At 42.5% G+C, this 20,194-nt stretch overlaps 1 long non-coding RNA gene across 1 annotated transcript; it reads right to left on the reverse strand.

Moving 5' to 3' along the window:
• Positions 1–12,301: 12,301 nt before the first annotated feature.
• LOC140191889 (uncharacterized) lies at positions 12,302–18,765 on the reverse strand. Its single transcript, XR_011883952.1, has 4 exons — positions 18,406–18,765; positions 17,749–18,070; positions 14,638–14,742; positions 12,302–12,805 (listed from the first exon to the last, which is right to left on the reverse strand). It is a non-coding gene; the product is annotated as an uncharacterized lncRNA (long non-coding RNA).
• Between the last annotated feature and the right edge of the window lie 1,429 nt (positions 18,766–20,194).

Consider the following 20,194-nt stretch of genomic DNA (forward strand, 5'->3'; position numbering starts at 1 on the left):
ATTTACTCAATCTCTCTGTCTCCATCTCTGGAGACAACCTGTCAACTGACATCTTTTACAAACCTACCGATTCTCACAACTATTTTGACTATGCCTTTTCCCACCCTGTCTCTAGTAAAAATGCTATTCCCTTTTCTCAGTTCTTTCATCTCTGCTGCATCTGTTCCCAGGATGAGGCTTTACTTTTCAGGACATCAGAGATGTCAAAGGGTCGGGTTTGGGACCGCTTCTTTTTACGTTGGATTTAGAAGAATGAGGGGGATCTCATTGAAACATCAAATGGTGAAAGGTCTTGATAGAGTGGATGTAGAGAGAGGATGTTTCCTGTAGTGGGGGAGTCTAGAACCAGAGGGCACAACCTTAGAATAGAAGGACATCGATGTAGAACAGAGATGAGGAGGAATTTCTTTAGCCAGAGGGTGGTGAATCTGTGGAATTCTTTGCCACAGAGGGCTGTGGAGGCCAAGTCATGGGGTGTATTTTAGGCAGAGGTTGATAGATTCTTGATAAGCCAGGGCGTGAAAGGTTATGGGGAGAAGGCAGGAGGCAATGGGGTTGAGAGGCAAATGGATCAGCCATGATGAAATGGCAGAGCAGGCTCAATGGGCAGAATGGCCTAATTCTGTTCTTATGTCTTATGTCTTTCCATTCCTGATGAAGAGTCTTGACCCAAAACAGTGACTGTTTATTATTGCCAAAGATGCTGCCTGACCTGCTGAGTTCCTCCAGCAACTTCTCTGTGTGTTACTCTGGATTTCTGGGATCTTCAGAACCTCTTGTGTTTAAGTTAGGGAAGTGGTAGTGCTTTTCCTCAGCATATCTTACTAGGCTTCTGCATGCTACTGATTCAGGGATTTGAGATTCTCGATACCAATCAAACATCCTTCTCAGCTGAGAGCATTCATGGGTGAGGGATTCCCATTACACATTTTCAGGGAAGCTTTGTAACCTCCCTGGTAACCTCTCACAATGACCTCATGGGAGTCTGCTATTTCACATAACAACAATGCATCCTGCTCTCCAGAGCTGACTGAGTATAATTAGGGTCACAGTGCTGGGGTATTGGTCTGGGAGAGATGGCCCTTTTGCTGGTGGGGTTGGAGAATTTTACAGAAAGTGAGTTGGTAGCACATGTGTCAGATGGTACAGGAAGGTAGGGATTACTGCTGAGTTGAAGATCTAGTTGTTCAAAGACTGTGGTTGCCAAATGGTTAAGGACTGTGCTGGCGAATTGGCAATGATAATGAATTCTAACATCAGTATCTGCCTTCATTCAGATTTGGTTCCCCAAGAATAAGAAGTCATCTACACAAATGAAGCAGAATGTAGCACATCAGATAAGTGAATATGTCTGCCAATCGTTTTAGGGACCTATGACAAAGGCCAACTTTAACAGAGAAGGATTGGAGAAGACCACTTGAGATAGATCATAAGAGTATTTTTTATATTATCACTTCCTAGTCCCACTTTGGCATGGTGCTGGGAAGGTACGACAACATGCTTAAAGATACTTACACTCTCATAACAGGGAAGAATGCACACTTAACAACACACACAAAACAATGGAGGAACTCAGCAGGCCAGGCAGCATCTATGGAAAAGAGTAAACAGTCGACCTTTCGGGCCGAGACGTCAACTGCATACTTTTCCATAGATGCTGCTTGGCCTGCTGAGCTCCTCCAGCGTTCTGTGTGTGTTGCTCGGATTTCCAGCACCTACAGGTTTTCTCTTGTTTGAGAATGCACACTTGGATGGGTGTAATTGGGAGGTGAGGGCTCATTGCGATGGAAGGGCCTGTTACTGTAACATATTAGAGCAGATGCAAAGTTAATCTTCTGCAACCCAGACTAATCATGTATGCTGTATGGAGTCAAATTGAGAAGGAAATGAATAGGCTAGAATAAAGTGGGCTGCGTCAGTGGTGGTCATGCCTTAGGCAAACAGAAAAGTGGTCGTCTGGAGGTATCTACATTGCACTGAACTGAACTGTAGGCAATGACTTGTGCACAGAGTTAGCAGGATCAAAGACATTCAGAAAACTCTCTGCTACAAAAATCTGAATCGCTGACAGCAGAACCTACCAATACAGACAAACAGAGGGTTCTGCTCATACACACAGAGCCAAATCTTACAAGATTTTCTATGCTACCATCGATCAGCTCTAGCAAGAAGTAAATCATTGTTGGTATAAACAATTTTTGAATAGCATAAATGCAGAGAAAAATCTGATTTTTTGGGAAATGCTCAGGAACTTACACAACAAAACATGAAGTTACAGCAAAGCAGCGAGTAACTTACCTCGAAATGAAGGCTGATACTGACAGGCTACAATCTGTGATGAGAAAAGAAGACATTGTCACTAAAGTGTTAAAGCCTGAAGATGCCGCAGAGCTAAGATTAATAAAAGATTTGCTTCACTTATCACACGTACATCGAAATATCGATCCTTAAAGTGAAATGCGTTGATGACCAACACAGTCTGAAGATGTTCTGTGGGCAAGAGTTGCCATGATTCCGGTGCCAACATAGCATGCTCAGAACTTACTAACCCAAATCTATACGACCATAAGATATAGGGGCAGAACTAGGCTATTTGGCCCATCAAGTCACTCTGCCATTTCATCATGGCTGATCCATTTCCCTCTCAACCCCAAACTCCAGCCTTCTCCCTGTAACCTTTCACACACAGACTAATCAAGAACCTGTCAAACACCGTCTTAAATACACCCGATGACTTGGCCTCCACAGCTGTCTGTGGCAACGGATTCCACAGATTCACCACCCTCTGGCTAAAGAAATTCCTTCTCACCTCTGTTCTAAATAGATGCCCTTCTATTCTGAGGCTGTGCCCTCCAGTCCTAGACTCCCCCACTGAAGGAAACATCCTCTCCACATCCACTCTATCTAGACCTTTTAACTTCCAATAGGTTTCAATGAGCTGCGCCCCCCCCCCCTTTATTCTTCTAAATTCTGGTGAGTACAGGCCCAGAGTCATCAAACATTCCTCATACGATAAGCTTTTCATTCCTGGAATCATTTTTGTGAACTTCCTCTGAACCCTCTCCATTGTCAGCACATTCTTCTTAAAAAAACTGCTCACAATACTCCAAGTGAAGCCTCACCAGTGCCTTACAAAGCCTCAGCGTTATATCCAGCACTAAAACCATATGTCTTTGGAGTGTGGGAGGAAACTGAAGCACCTGGTTGAAATCCATGTGATCATGGGGAGAACGTACAAACTCCTTACAGACAGCACCAGGAATTGAAACCTGATTGGTAATCGCTTGCACTGTAAAGCATTATGCTAGCTGTTACCCTATCTTGTAAAGAAACTCTAGTTTCTCGACTTCAGTAGTTTCTAGATAAGCTGCAGAATTACATGACATTTCTATCAGGTCTTGAAAGTTTCTTAAATTTTCTTCCCCCGGCTGTTAATCTGATCAACTATTCCAATTACACCCCACTCCCACCTCCCTCTGTGTATTACCTTAATCACTGCACTGCACTACGACAACCCTTTAAACCAGAAGAGAATCAGAATAAGGTTTAAAATTGCTGGTATATGCTGTGAAATTGGTTGTTTTGCGGCAACAGTACATTGCAATACATAATAATTGAACTACAAATTACAATAAGAAGTATATATTAAATATTAACTTAAGTGCAAAAAGAAAAAAAATAGTGTGTATGGGTTCATTGTCAATTCAGAAATCACTTTTTATAATGCTGTTTACATTGTAAATACATGTTGGTATTTATACACTTCTGTCTGTCTAGGTACCATATCTGATGCGGACTTTGGTGACCATGGTTTTCCATATAGATCTATCCCTCGTTCTTTAGGTGACTTCCATTTCCTCGATGTGTAGCCACCTGGCTATGCTTTTGATGTACATAAGCCGAGGTCTTCCTCTAGGTTTGCTCCCCTCAATCTTTCCAGAGAGTATGAGTTTTTCTAGTTCATCTTTCCGCATGATGTGTCCTAGGAATCTGAGTTGTCTTTCTCTTATTGTTGGTATGAGTGATCGAACTGCTCGGGCTCTTCTGAGAACTTCTTCATTTGATGTGTGTGTGGTCCATGATATTTTTAACATTCTCCTGTAGAACCATAATTCAGCTGCTTCTAGTCTCTTTCCCATTGCTGGGGTAATGGTCCAGCATTCACTTCCATAAGTCAGGATAGAATAAATGTAGCACTGAAGTATTCTGTTTTTAGTGTATATGCTCATCTTTCTGTCTATTAATATGGTCTTCATTTTTTGGAAAGCTTCTTTCGCCATTGCTGTTCTGTATTTGATATCTGTCACACCTGCCATCACTTGTTATTAGGCTGCCAAGATATCTGAATTTGTTGACTTGTTTGATGTTTGTATTTCCAATCGTGATCACACATTGTGAGATGTTGTCTTTCTGGAGATGACCATGCTTTCTGTCTTCTTGGTGTTGATTGAGAGGCCTCTGCGATTACTTTCTGCTGCCACTATAGTGAGTAGTTCTTGAAGTTTTGTTTCTGAGTCAGCTATTAGTATGATGTCATCAGCATATCTGATGTTATTTATATTATGGCCTCCAATTGTGAATCCTTTGATGTCTTTGATACTTCTCAAGATATTTTCACCATACAGGTTGAACAAGTCTGGCAAAAAGACACATCCTTGCCTGACTCCTCTCATGATATTCACATACTCACTCACTTCTCCTTCTATTCTGATGGACGCTGTCTAGTCCCAGTATAAGTTTCTTAAGAAACGTATATCTTTCCCATCTATGTCAAGATCTTGAAGCATTTGCAGAACATCTTGCTGTCTGACAGTGTCAAAAGCTTTTATATAGTTAATGAAACATAGGTAGATGTCTTTTTGTACCTGGATGGCTCATTCACAGATTTATGTATATTTTATCCATACTTTAAACTTTAACTTTCTTTTTTTATATAATTCTTTACTCTTTATAATTGTTGAATGTTGTTGCATATTATGCCAGCACACCACTACAAATTCCTAATACATCTAAGTGTATATATTGAATAAAGTTGTTTTCTGATCCTTTTGCTCAGACCATTGCATCACACATTGAATGAGAATGGAAGGAGACCTCACCAGTTGGAGCCCTCTTTGTACAAGTTAAAGCTGGAGTGTGATGCAACACGTTACGTTGTCATAGACAAGGGGCAAGAGCAATCCATCATCTTCCCTTCTTGTAATCTTACATGGACTGAACACTATTAAGCATAACTCAAGAAGGAAGCAAGTTCTGAATCAAGAACTTCCATCAGTGGTACCAGTGGTACAGGAGGGACCCTAATAAAGAGACACTGAGAGTATGTGTGTGGTCTCTAGCTGCTGCAGCCCAATCACTTCAAGGTTTGTGTGTTGTGCATTCAGCTACACACCACTGTTGTAATGTGTGGTTACTTGAGTTAACGTCATCTTCCTGTCAGTTTGAACCAGTCTGGCCATTCTCTTCTGACTTCTCTCATTAACAAGGTTTTGTCACCCACAGAACTGCCGCTCACTAGATTTTTTTTTTTGTTTTTCAGCACCATTCTCTGTAAACTTTAGAGACTGTTGTGTATGAAAATCCCAGGAGATCAGCATTTGCAGAGATACTCAAACTACCCTCTCTGGCACCAACAATCATTCCATGGTCAAAGTTACTTAGACCACATTTCGTCACCATTCTAACATTTGGTCTGAACAACAACTGAATCTCTTCACCATGTCTGCATGTTTTTATGCATTGAGTTGCTGCCACATGATTGGCTGATTAGATATTTATATTGACAAGCAGGTGTACAGGTGTACCTAATAAAGTGGCCACTGAGTGTATGCCCACTTAACAGATAATAGACCACACTGGTGTACGAGGTGGCATCAGGAACGCCATGGTGAACCATCATTCTGGTGCAGTATGACTACAGAATCCGGTATCGGAGTTTCAAGCAGAATATTATCATGGATGCTTCCAGCCTCTGGTTTTGGAAAAGAAAATGTGATCTACACATAAAATGTAGACGACGATGTCCTTCTGATCTGAATCACAGCCAGGACTCAGAAGCACCAATGAGCTGGGAAGAGATTTCACAATGATGAGCAGTTTTGACTAATGTGGAGACTCAGAACTGAAACTGTTGCACAATTGCTGCAGTGTGTTATCACATGAGCACAACTGCATCAAGTGGGATCATACAGTGCTCATAATCACTCTACTGAGAGAATAGACTTTGCCTCGGACACACATGAAGTAATTGAAATAAGGTTTATTTACAAGCCTTACTTGGCTTGGACCCTTGGTAAACAAATGCAACATTTGATTAAACTGAAGGAACTAATAATTCAAACATTTCTTTAGACTCATGGTCTTGATCATGCCTGTAGAAGGAGCACTTTGTGAAAAAGTGCGTGATAAGTTCCTGGTTCTTATTAATAAAATCACTCAAAGTGGATTGGAGTGAAATCTAGGGGGTTTGTATGCATTACTGAACATACAATAGATGACTTGAGTGCATATGTGGATTCTATGATTTCAAAGTTCAAAGTGCAAAGTAAATTTATTATCAAAGTACCTAGTTAATTTCTGACAAAGTGTTTGTAAGTTTAGTAAGACAGTAGGATGTCAAACAAACGCCCCTTCTTTCATATCAATCAGCTTCAAATTTTTTTGGGTGGGACAGTTCAAATCTCAACATGAAGCATTGCTTGGCAAAACGGAAAGAATAACTCAGTACACCACCTTCAGGAACATCGCTGACGATTCAGAGCAGTGTAGAACAGAAATGCTATCAGATTCAGGTTTATTATCAATGACATCATAAATACAAAAGATTCTACAGATGCTGGAAATCCAGAGTAACACACACAAAATGCTGGAGGAACTCAGCAGGTCAGGCAGCATCTATGGAGAGAAATAAAGAGCCAATGTTTCAGGCCAAGACCCTTCATCAGTGAGACCTGTTGTCATTAACATGTGATGTGAAACTTGTTGTTTTGCAGCAGCAGTACAGTGTAATACCTAATAAATATATTAGTATAAATTACAATAAGAAATATAAAAAATACATAAGTAGTGCAAAAGAGAGCAAAATACTGAGGTAGTGTTCATGGGTTCATGGACTGTTCAGGAATCTGACGGCGGAGGCCATAACTTTAATAACAAAAATGCCATTTCAAGTAATGCAAGCAGGTTTTTTGTTTTTAATCCACCTGGCAAGTTAAGCTCCCACAAGTGCTGAGTAGAAACATAGAAGAGATGTGTAGAACCAGAAAATATTTGGGTAAAATCAGTGATAATGCCCAAAATGCTCATGTGGATCAGGTGGTATCTATTAGAAATGAACCAAATATGGGTGGTGAACCTCTCGATGTTGAAACTGTGGCTGACTTGGATCCCGTGAAGGTTTTACAAAATGAAGCACGACCCAGAAAGGAAATGAACTTACTTTGAGCTCAAATCTAAACCTAAGACAGCTTAAAAATGGTTCAACGCCAAACCTGTAAGGGTCGTTGCTTTGCTGCTGCTTGTGCGTGGGTGGGGGGTCTTTGGGGTTCTAACATTTAACTTTCATTTATTCTTTGAGGCACTCGTCTGTTTTCGTGGATATCTGCAAAGAAAAATAACTTCAGAGTGTATATTGTATACATTTCTCTGACATTAAATGTACCTGTGAAACCTTTGAAATCAGTAAGACTCTGAAAGCAGGTTCTCACACAAGCGTTTTGTTTGTTCATTAGGTCTGTGTGTTGATAAGTTTAGGTGTGCTTTATTAATGGTTGAAAAAAAGGACAGTGGTGACGTGTCTGAAGCATTGAGACTCATGTGGTTACATTGGTGGAACATTCAGTCTCTGCAAACAGACTGTGTTCTGCAATAGACTTCATTAGTGGTTAAGAACTCATTGTAACTCTTATGTAACTCTGGCAATAAGAAGATGAAAAATCTCAGCCATTAATAGGTATGGACTTGGTGACAACTTAAACTGATTACATGGCCTCACCAATAAGGTAAATCTGTGAAGCTCACAATTAATTGCACTAGGTCAAAGGTTTGGATTTAACCAGAGGAAAGTAAAAAAGTCAAGCATGGTAATTTCTGACAGCTCCCTCCCCTTTCATCTCTCTGTCTTAATTTCTGGAGACAAGCTGTCTATCAATATATTTTATAAACCTACCCACTTCCAAGGCTATCTTGACTATACCTCTTCCCACACTGTCTCCTGTAAAAATGTCATTCCCTTTTCTCAGTTCCTTTGTCTCCACCACATCTGTTCCCAGGATGTGGCTTTTTTTTTCCAGGACATCAGAGATGTCCCCATTCTTCAAAGAACAGGGTTTCCTTTCCTCCATCACTGATGCTGCCCTCATCCACATCTCCTCCATTTCCTGGACATCTGCGCTCACCTATCTTCCCACCGCCTTAACAGTGATAGAGGTCCTCTTGTCCTCACCTACCACCCCATGAACCTCTGCATCCAACACATCGTTCTCTGCAGCTTCCGCCATCTTCAACGGGATCCTACCACTAACCACATCTTTACATCCCCCCCCCCCAACTCTCCACTTTCCACAGGGATCACTCCCTCCATGATTCCTTTGTCTATTTGTCCCCACTAATCTCCCACCTGGCACTTATCCCTGCAAGCAGAGAAAATGCTACACCTGTCCATTCACCTCCTCCGTCAACTCTATTCAGGGCCCCAAACAGTTCTTCCAAGTGAGGCAACGCTTCACCTGCAAATCTGTAGGGGGTCATCTACTGTATCCTCTACATTGGTGAGACCTGACGTAGATTGGGGGAATTATTTTGTCAAGCACTTTCGCTCCATCCGCAAAAATCAGGATTACCCAGTGGACAACTGTTTTAATTCCAACCCCCATTCTCATTCCGACATGTTGGCCCATGGTCTCCTCGACAGCCACGATGAGGCCACACCTCAGATTGGAGGAGCAACACCTTATATTCCATCTGGGTAGACTCCAACCTGATGGCCTGAACATCGATTTCTCCAACTTCTGGTAAATTTTCCCCCTACCCCCTCCCCTCTTCTTCAATTCCCCCCTCTGGCCTCTTACTCTTCTCTTCACTTGCCTATCACCTCCCCCGGTGCTCCTCCCTCCTCTCCTTTCTCCCATGGTCCACTCTCCTCTCCTATCAGACTCCTTCTCCAGCCTTCTATCCTTTCCACCTATCACCTCCTAGCTTCTTACTTCATCCCGCCCTTCCCCACCCACCTGGTTTCACCTATCACCTTCCAGCTTGTACTCTTTCCCCTCCCACACCTTCTTACTCTGGCTTCTTCCCCTTTCCTTTCCAGACCTGACGAAGGGCATCAGCCTGAAATATTGACTGTTTATTTATTTCCGTAGAAGCTGCCCAACCTGTTGAGTTCCTCCAGCATTCTGTGTGTGTTGCTCTGGAGTTCCAGCGTCTGCAGAATCTCTTGTGTGTAAGCATGGTAATTGTCAAAGTGGAAATGACAAACTATGAACAGTCTGATTATATCAGAAACCAGGGTGGTTACAATAAGGTGTGGGAGCCTGTAAGTTCATGCATTGAAAAGAATGGAATAGTTATTTGAATCAGAATGAGGTTTACTATCACTGGCATATGTTGCATAATGTGTTGTTATGCGGCAGCAGTACATTATAAGAAAAAGATAAATTACAAGAAGAAATATATGTTTTTAAACTAAATTAAATAATTAGTGCAAATAAGTAGTGAGTTAGTGTTCAAGGGTTCATTGTCCGTTCAGAAATTGAATAGCAGAGGGGAGGAGGCCGTTCCTGAATCTTTGAATGTGTGCCTTCAGGTTCCTATACCTCCTTCCTGATGATAGCAATGAGAAGAGGGCATGTCCTGTGTGACAGGGGTCCTTAATGCTGGATGCTGTCTTTTTGAGCTGTCACGCTTTGAAGATGTCCTGGATGCTGGGGAGGCGAGTACCCGTGATGGAGCTGGCTGAGTTTACAGCTCTCTGCAGCTTTTTCCCATCCTGTGCAGTGGCCCCTCCATACCAGACAGTGATGCAACCAGTCAGAATGCTCTCCATGTAGAAAATTGCAAGAGTCTTTGGTGGCATACCAAGTCTTCTCAAACTCCTAATGAAACATAGCCACTGTCATGCCTTCTTTGTAATTGCATCAGTATGTTGGGCCCAGGATAGATCTTCAGAGATGTTGACACCCAGGAACTTGAAACTGCTCACCTTTCCACTGCTGATCCCATAACGAGGACTGGTGTGTATTCCCTCAACTTCCCCTTTCTGAAGTCCACAATCCATTGCTTGGTCTTACTGATGCTGAGTACAAAGTTGTTGTTGTGACACCACTCAACCACTCCTGTATGCCTCCTCATCACCATCTGAAATTCTGCCAACAGTAGTGGTGTCATCTGTAATTTGGATGAATTATGTGGTTGAAGTAAGGAACGAAGATGCTCAGAATGAGGCCAAAGTAAACACAAGAAAGTCCATCTTGCTATTAGGAATAGAGCCGGATACTTATATGAAGTTGGCATATCTACTTGTATCCTCGGGACAACTGATGTCCTATTTTACAAAGTAATAGCGAAGATACAAAATTATTTCAACCCAGCTATGTTAGAAATGTTGGAAAAGTCTATAGCTAGAATCTGTAAGTGGGGGTTAGGTAAAGTAACTAGTGACCACATAGATGGAACCACAGTACATTTCTGCATTGTGTGTGGGTAACAAACAAAGAAATCCAGTTCAAGGTACTCTGGCTTGAGTTAATTTTTGAATAGACGTGCAAGATACCTACGTACATCCATGGATGCTGCCTCTAACACTGCAAAGGAATTTCAGTCAGTACAGTGTGTTAGTACAAACAGATCCAATGGATTAATGACATGAGTAATGGTCTGAGTCAATATTTTACAGATGTTCCAGCGATGGTTTTGGAAGAGCCCCTGAATGAAATGCTACACAATTTGTTTTGAATTCTGTGTGCCTCGTGTCTGCACACGTTGCAATGAACTTTGTGAAAGGTTAAGGGCCACATGAGTGCACATACTTAACAGTCCAGGCGTTCCTCCATCGTAACCTGTATTTAGATTAGATTTATTTTTTAATCACACGTACATCGAAACAGACAGTGAAATGGGTCGTTTGCGTTAACAACCAACACAATCTGAGGATGTGCTTGGAGCAGCCCACATATTCCATAAAATCATAAGACACAGGAGCAGAATTGGGCCATTTGGCCCATCGAGTCTGTTCTGCCATTCCATCATGGCTGATTTATTATCCCTTTCAACCTCATTTTGCCTTCTCCCCGTAACCCTTGATGCCCCAACTAAACTCACTACACCATGGTAGCGCAGTGGTTAGCGCAACGCTATTACAGCTCGGGGCATTTGGGAGTTCAGAGTTTAATTCTGGCACCGTCCATATGAAGTCTCTGTTCGTCCTCCCTGTGGAATGTGTGGGTTTTCCCCAGGTACTCTAGTTTCCTCCCACAGTCCAAAAACGTGTTAATTGGTCATTGTAAATAGCCCTGTGATTAGATTATGAGGACACACAGTCCTCTTTTATTGTCATTTAGTAATGCATGCATTAAGAAATGATACAATGTTCCTCCAGAATGATATCACAGAAACACAAGACAAACGAAGACTGAAAAACTGACAAAAACCACATAATTATAACATATAGTTACAACAGTGCAAAGCAATACTGTAATTTGATAAAGAACAGACCATGGGCATGGTAAAAAAAAAGTCTCAAAGTCTCTCGAAAGTCCCATCATCTCACACAGACGTAGGAAGGAAGAAAAACTCTCCCTGCCATGAGCTTCCAGCGCCGCAAACTTGTCGATGCAGCATCCTGGAAGCACCCGACCACAGTCCGACTCTGAGTCCGTCCGAAAACTTCAAGCCTCTGACCAGCCCTCCGACACCGAGCACTATCTCTGCCGAGCACTTCAACCCCAGCCCCGGCAACAGGCAACAGGCAAAGCCAAGGATTTGGGGCCTTCCCCTCCGGAGATTCTCGATCGCACAGTAGCAGCGGCAGCGAAGCAGGCATTTCAGCAGTTACTCCAGGTGTTCCTCCGTGCTTCTCACGTTCGTCTCCATCAAATCAGGATTGTGCACAGTACCTACTTACAAATACGATATCATTTCGGAGCAGCCGCGTGCGCGGCCATCTTCTCCTCCTCCTCTATAGGGTTAGGGATAATCAGGATTGTGGGGTTACTGGGGTGCTGTGGCTCAAAGGGCCTACTCTGCGCTAATATCCCTAAACAAGGAACTTAAGCAGAAGTGATTGCACAACATTCTATTGAGATTAACTGCATAGATGCAGGGATGTTGCCATATCTGGCTGATGTCTAGAATCAGGTTTCATAGTCTGAAAAAAAAGCATTCACACTGGACTGAGATGAGAAGAAATTTCTTGACAGAGGGCAGTCTCCGAGCCATGCTGGTACAAGCACTTGCTAACACCTCCTCCTGGCCGTTGCTAGCGGAGTGGGGTCATTTGATTGATGAGGTCATCGCTGGCTGGTTTTGACTCTGGTTTGGTTGGTAACACCCTAGTCTAGAGGTTGCCAGTTGAATTTCTATTCCAGGTACCAATCAATGTAGGGTTTTGACCCCAAATGTTGACACTTCCTTTCCTCGCACAGATGCTGCTGAACCACTGAGTTCCTCCAGCAGATTGTTGCTGGAGCACAAAACTCTAGTTGAGGCATAAAACCTGGCGTGGATCCACTGATAGGCACATCAGGACTGGGTGAAATCAATGTAGTTCTTCTAGATGCATTCATTGTCTAAAGCCAGTTGTCACATTCTGAAAATAAAATATTTGCCATTTAGGACTGAAATAGGATGTTTCTTAGTAAGCTGTTGAAATTCTCCACCCAAGAGGGCTATGTAGAACATAGAAATTACAGCACAGGCCCTTTGGCCCACAATGTTGTGCTGGCCTTTTAACCTATCTAATCAATCTAACCCTTCCCTCTCACATAACCCTCCATTGTTTTTCACCCATGTCCCTGTCTAAGAGTCTCTTCAATATCCCTAATATATCTGCCTCTCTCACCTCCGAGCCTGCTCCACCATTCCATAAGATCATGGCTGAACTAGCTGTGGACTCAGCTCCACCTACCTGCCTTTTATTTATCTAAGTGTGTTTTGAATATATTTAATGAGGTTGCCTCTACTGCTTCCCTGGGCAGAGAATTCCACAGATCCACCACTCTCTGGGAAAAGCAGGTTCTCCTCATCTCCGCCCTAAATCTATTCCGTTGAATCTTGAGGTTATGTCCCCTCGTTCTAGTCCCACCTACAGTGGAAACAACGTTCATGTAGTTTGTTGAAAAACAAGGCAAAGGCTAAGATATGTTTATGGTGCAGGCACTAATGATGTTTATTACAAGAGAATAGAGCTTGACTCTCGGGAATGCAGGTACAGTGCTTTGAAGACAAAGGTCGGCCATTGGTGGGGCGGACTTCAAGCCAGGTTAAAGTGCCAAGGTCTGAGGGCGGAGGACAAACCGGTGTTCAGCCCCACTATTTTGTGCCAGCCAAGATTCCCCCATCTGAATGCCTCTGTTTGACCTGTCTCCCTCTATTCTCACTACTACCATCGGATGGGAAATACAGGAGTCTTGGGTCCCACGACACCAGTTCGGGGGCAGTTGTTGCCCAGCAGCCATCGGGCTTCTGGACAGGCTTCACTCACCTCAGCGCTGAACTGACTCCGCAGCCTGTGGACCCACTTTTGGGGAGTCTGCAGCTCATGTTCTGTGTATTATTTGTTTACTTTTTTTTTACTATTTTCAAGGAGCCGATTGTTGACTTCAGGAGAGGGAAACCAGAGGCCCATGAGCCAGTCCTCATCGGAGGATCGGAGGTGGAGAGGGTCAGCAACTTTAAATTCCTCTGTGTTATTACTTCAGAGGATCTGTCCTGGGCCCAGCACGTAAGTGCCATTATGAAGAAAGCACAGCAGTGCCTCTACTTCCTTAGGAGTTTGCGAAGATTTGGTGTGACATCTAAACTTTGACAAACTTCTATAGATGTGTGGTGGAGAATATATTGACTGGCTGCATCACAGCCTGGTACAGAAACACCAATGACTTTGGATGGAAAATCCTACAAAAAGTAGTGGATATGGCCCAGTCCATCATGGATAAAGACCTCCCCACCTTGAGTACATCTACATGAAATGCTGTCGTGGGAAGGCAGTATCCATCATCAGGGACCTCCCACATGCTCTCTTCTCACTGCTGCCTTCAGGAAGAAAGTACAGGAGCCTCATAACCCACACCATCAGATTCAGGAACAGTTATTACCCCTCAACCATCAGGCTCTTGAACCAGAGGGGATAACTTCACTCAACTCCACTTGCCCCATCATTGAAATGTTTCCACAACCTATGGACTCACTTTCAAGGTCTCTTCATTTCATGTTCTTGATATTTATTGCTTATTTATTTATTATTATTGTTATTTCTTTTTGTACTTGCACAGTTTGTTGTCTTTTGCACACTCAAGTTGGTGCGGTCTTTCCTTGATACTGTTATGGTTACTATACTATGGATTTATTAAGTATGCCCACAAGAAAATGAATCTCAAGGTTGTATATACCGACATATATGTACTTTGGTAATAAATTTACTTTGAACTTTGATTTGTCCACTTCTGCACGATAGATGTTTGTCAGTCTTTGGTATGCGTGGTTTTTCATGGATTCTATTGTATTTCTTTCTCTTCCTGTGGCTGCCTGCAAGAAGATGAGTCTCAATGTTGTATATGCTATACATAATTTGATAATAAATTTACTTTGAATGATTGAACCCAATAGAAAAGAAGGGCATGGGCTTGACTGATGATAGGATGTCAAGGGTGGTGGAGATGGGGCAGGAATTTGTATAGATAGTGGACTTAATGATTTGCTTTTTTTCATAAAAGGGGTAACAGAGGAAGAATTGGAAGGAGCGGGGTTCAGTGCCTGACCTTAGAAAACCTTTAACAATATCAGCTAAGGGAAGGAAGTTGGATGCTTGGTAGTTCGATGGGTAAAAGGTCAAGGGAACAAGAAGTAGCACCCATGTGAAGCGGTGGTTGCAAACCAAGGAAGGTGGAGCTAGGTGTTGTGGGGAAGATGGAAGGGGTCATTAGAAGCTTGGGTCAGCAGGTGAGGGGAAGCAACGGGAGACACTTCAACTATTCTGACAATTAGTTTGGTGAAATTTATTTATTTAGAGGTACAGCACAGAAACAGCCCCTTCTGGCCCAACAAGCCCACCCTGTTCAATTATACCCATGTGACCAATTAAACTACTAACCCGTATATCTTTGGACTGTTGGGGGGAAACCCACGTGGTCACGTGGAGAACGTACAACCTCCTGACAGACAGCAACAATATTGAACCCAGGTCACTGGTGCTGGAATAGCATTATGCTAACCACTACGCTACTGACAGTCTTGTAAAATGTGGGCATATCAAACATCTTTAATGCACTGAACATATCTTGGGGTTGAATATATAACGTGGACAGTTTGCAGGTTTATTTTCCCCTGGTTTGAAGGAGCTGACTTATTTCAGCCATGTTGTAACACAAAAAGAGTGATGGATTCCAGACAGCCAGCTAAAGCAACTATGGGATCCAAGCCAGCTCTTTGTGTGGGAGGGGGAAGAGACCATGAAATGCAAAGTGGGTATGAAATGGGGTGGAGGGTGTGTGAATCATCGCCCTTGTTTGTTGGAGGGTACGTGGAGCCAGTGGTAAAGCTCAGGAAGAGATAAGCAATGTAAGTGACCTTAAGCATGGATAAGCCCCACCCATCTCTGTATCCTGTGCATGGCTGTGAAGACAGTCACCAAGAGTGCTGCCTGCTTCCGCTCTGAGCAGCACACAGTTGTTCCAATCAGTCAGTGACACAGGGGAAGAGCAGAGTCCCAGGAATAAATCGAATAAGAAACGTCTAATTTCCCTCATTGATGTTGTGTTTGTTGAATGGGATGTGGAACCTGAGGACTATTAAATATTCTGGCAATGGCAGTGAAGGGTCAAGCAATCCCAAGTCCCTTACAGTTGTAAAATAAAAACAGAAAATGCTGGAATGCTCAGAAGTGCAAACAGCATCTGCCAAAAGAGAAACAGTTAACCCTTCAACAGAACAGAGAGAGGGAGAAAGCAAGTTGGTCTAAGTAACAAAAGGTAAGGGAGGGGAATGGGTGGAAAAAATGGAATGACTCCCAAAAGGGATCTGGGAATACAGATTCATAATTCCTTGAAAGTGACATCACAGGCAGAAAGGCTCATAAAGAGAGCTTTTGGCACATTGACCTTCATAAATGAGTATTGACTGCAGGAGCTGGGGTGTTATGTTTAAGTTGTATGCAACTTTAGTGAGGCGTGATTAGGAGTATTGCATGCAGTTCTAATCATAAACCTACATAAAAGATACCAATAAGATTGAAAGAGCACAGAGAACATTTGCAAGGATGTTTCTGGATCTTGAGGATCTGAGCTATAGGGAAAGGTTGAATAGGTTAGGGCTCAATTCCTTGGAGCGTAGGGGAATGAGGGGAGACGATAGAGGTATACAAAGTTATGGGGGGGTATAGATATGGTAAATGCAAGTAGGCTTTTTCCACTGAGGTTTGATGTGACCAGAACCAGAGGTCATAGGTGAAGCAGAGAAGTGAAAGGGGAACCCGAGTGGGAACTTCTTCACTCAGAGATGGTGAGAGCGTGGATCGAGCTGCCAGTGGAAGTGGTGGAATACAGCTTTTAAGAGAAATTTGGATGGGAGGAGTATGGAGGGCTATGGTCCAGACATGGGCCAATGGCACCAGGCAGAATAACAGTTTGGCACAGACTAGATGGACCAAAGGCCTGTTTCTCTGATGACTCTATGACAGTAGTAAGGTGAACTGATGGTGAGAGAGGGTAAGTTGAAATAGGTGACTACAAGGAGATCCCACTTTTTCTGGCAGAAAAAGGTGCTGAAATGTATCATTTATGTCAATGACCAACACAGTCTGAGGATGTGCTGGGGGCAGCCCTCAAGTGTTACCCCACATTCCCTTACTTACTAACCCGTACATCTTTAGAATATATGTGGGAGGAAACCAGAGTGCCCAGAGGAAACCCATGCAGTCACGGGGAGAATGTACAAACTTCTTACAGAGAGCGGTGGGCCCTGTAAAGCACTGCGCTAACTGTTACGCTACCGAACTGTTCATTAATAAAAGGCAGTTTGTGAGAGCTGCCCTCAAATATGACTGGATTTCAATGCCTGTAATTACTTTGAGGCGTCCTGAGGTTGTGAAGCATATGCTACATTATATAATACTTTATAGGGCCCACCACTCTCTGCAAGGAGTTTGTACATTCTCCCTGTGACTTAATCCACCCCCGTGCTTAACATTTGGAGAGAGGTTCTTCTCATGAAATTCTGCACCCTTTTTTCTCCTAACATACTTTTGCTCATAGCGACCAAAATGTTCCATTCAAAAAGGTTCAAAGGAACATCTAAACAAGCCTGATGCATTTCGGAAATAAGTCCTGTGGACTGATGAAGTTATAATACGGGGGTGGATCGATCATGCTTTGGGCTTGTGTTGCAGCCAGTGAATGGGGAACATTTACTGGTAGAGGGAAGAATGAATTCAATTAAATACCAGCAAATTCTGGAAGCAAACATCACACCGTCTGTAAAAAAGCTGAAGATGAAAAGAGGATGGCTTCTACAACAGGATAATGATTCTAAACACACCTCAAGATCCACAATGAGCTAGCTGCACAAGCTGAAGTTTTTGCCATGGCCGTCACAGTCCCCTGACCTAAACATCATCGAGAATCTGTGGATAGACATCAACAGAGCAGTGCATACAAGACGGCCCAAGAATCTCACAGAACTAGAAGCCTTTTGCAAGGAAGAATGGGTGAAAATTCCCCCAAACAAGAATTGAAAGAGTCTTAGCTGGCTACAGAAAGTATTTACAAGCTGTGATACTTGCCAAAGGGGGTGTCAGTACTGCCATGCAGGGTGCCCAGACTTTTGCTTCAGACCCTTTTCCTTTTTTGTAATTTTGAAACTGCAAAAGATGGAAATAAAAAAAGTAATCTTGTTTAAAATATTAAAGAAATGTGTCATCTTTAACTTTATGCTTTTTGGAAATCAGTTCATCTTTTACTCACTTAGCTATTCACAGTAACAGAAATTTTGACCGGGGTGCCCAAACTTTTGCATGCCACTGTATATACTTTGATAATAAATTTACTTTGGAACTGATCACAAAAAATAAATCAAGAAATTCTTTTGAACCATAATTATACTTTTCTCTGCTAAACCCCAGACCCTGAAACAGGTTCCAAATTGCCCCGTCCTCCTTAGTCCCTTCCATTCTGTGTTCCATGGCCCTCCTTATACCTTTCACACATCTGGTGCCCCCTTGTGCCTGAACTATCTGCTTTCTCTCTGTAAGCCTGTTGTGATCTTGTTCTCCTCTGTTAAACCTCTTCCTTGCCCCAAAAAGGACAATCTCAACTCATCGCTGAAATTCTTTATTGCCAGAACCAGTCTTGTAAAGCCCAAGGTTCCATCTGTAACTCTAGACTTCTGCTGAATTACTCTTGATCGGGTTATATTGAAAGCAGCTCACAGGGGAATCCAGTACTCCTTGCATTAGCCACTGCTCACCAGTGTCTGCTGACCCCTACTGGAATTGAAGATCTATACTCATTGCTAAAATTCCACAGGCTTTGGCGATCTGAATCTTGCTATTTCTAAACTATATAAGTTATCTTTAAACACATTCCTAACATCACAATCGCCCCTTCGTATCATTCTATCCTTCCATGGCATCATAAGAAGTGGTCACAGAATGTAAGATGGCCAGTTATTGTTCATGCCAGCTCAATGTAAGGGCAACCAGCCAGCTGCACTTCCTCACCCTCTTCCCATCATCTCCACATTCTTTCCTTTTGGATACTTACTTTTTAAAAAGCTCCACAATTGCATTTAGTCATACAGTGCAGAAACAGGCCTTTCAGCCTAATTGGTCCAAGTTTTTCATCTAAACTAGTCCCATTTACCTGTGCTTGGCTTATATTCCTCTAAACCTTTCTATCCACGTACTCGTTCAAGTACCTTTTAAATGCTAACTAATTAGCCTCCTCTATTTAGCATGAAAGTATATTCCAGACACCAACATCTCATGTCATTTTTACTTCTTTTCATAATTATTTTCACTCTAAATCCTGTGTTTCTTGACCCTGTTCGTAGTGTTGAGTTTCCCTCTCCCTGTGTTGTCTAAATCCTTCATGATTTTAAGTATTTCTATTAGATCCCATCACAACCCCAGGTCAGTTTTCCCTGGTGCAGAGATTAAGAGTTGAGATGACTGAGGTACTAAGAACTATGGGGATAGGATGGACTGCAAGAAAATCTTCTTCCTATCAGAGGTAGGTAAAACTAAAGGGCATTGATTTAGAGGGGATCTGAAGGGGACCTTCTTCACGCTAACCACTACGCCTGCCGTACTTTTTCCTTCCTGCTAAAGCATACAAAACATAACAATTCAGAATTCTGAATATTCAATTTTATCTGCCATCTATCTGGGGTGGAGGAAAGTTGATGGGCAGATGCAGGCAGGAGGGAGGGGTGGATATAACGACAGAGGCTGGAAGACGACAGGAAGAAACAACAGGGTAGCAGGTTATAGAAATCTGGTGGGCAGATGGGAACTTGAAGTTTATTACTTCATTCCTCATGGTTCAATTTGCACTTTTTTTTAAACCAGGTTTTAGTTGCAGGTATTCAAAAATTATTAAATTCATGAACATTATTATTTAATGTCATACAGTACCAAGTTTCAACAATTAAAGCAACTTTTCCAAATTTCAGAAAAAATTGACACAAATATTAAGGATCCATTTGATATACGCTCAGTGGCCACTTTATGAGATACCTCCTGTCATGGTCTTCTGCTGTTGTTGCCCATCCATTTCAAAGTCTAATGTGTTATGCGTTCGGAGATGCTCTTCTGCACACCATTGCTGTAATGTGTGGTCATTTGACTTATTTGTTAATGTTGCCTTCCTGTCAGCTTGAACCAGTCTGGTCATTCTCATTAACAAGACATTTTCACCCACAAAACTGCCACCCACTCAATGTTTTTTTGATTTTCACACCATTCTCTGTGAACTCTAGAGACTGT

The sequence above is a fragment of the Mobula birostris genome, chromosome X, assembly GCF_030028105.1.
Source record: "Mobula birostris isolate sMobBir1 chromosome X, sMobBir1.hap1, whole genome shotgun sequence".
Taxonomy (NCBI): domain Eukaryota; kingdom Metazoa; phylum Chordata; class Chondrichthyes; order Myliobatiformes; family Myliobatidae; genus Mobula; species Mobula birostris.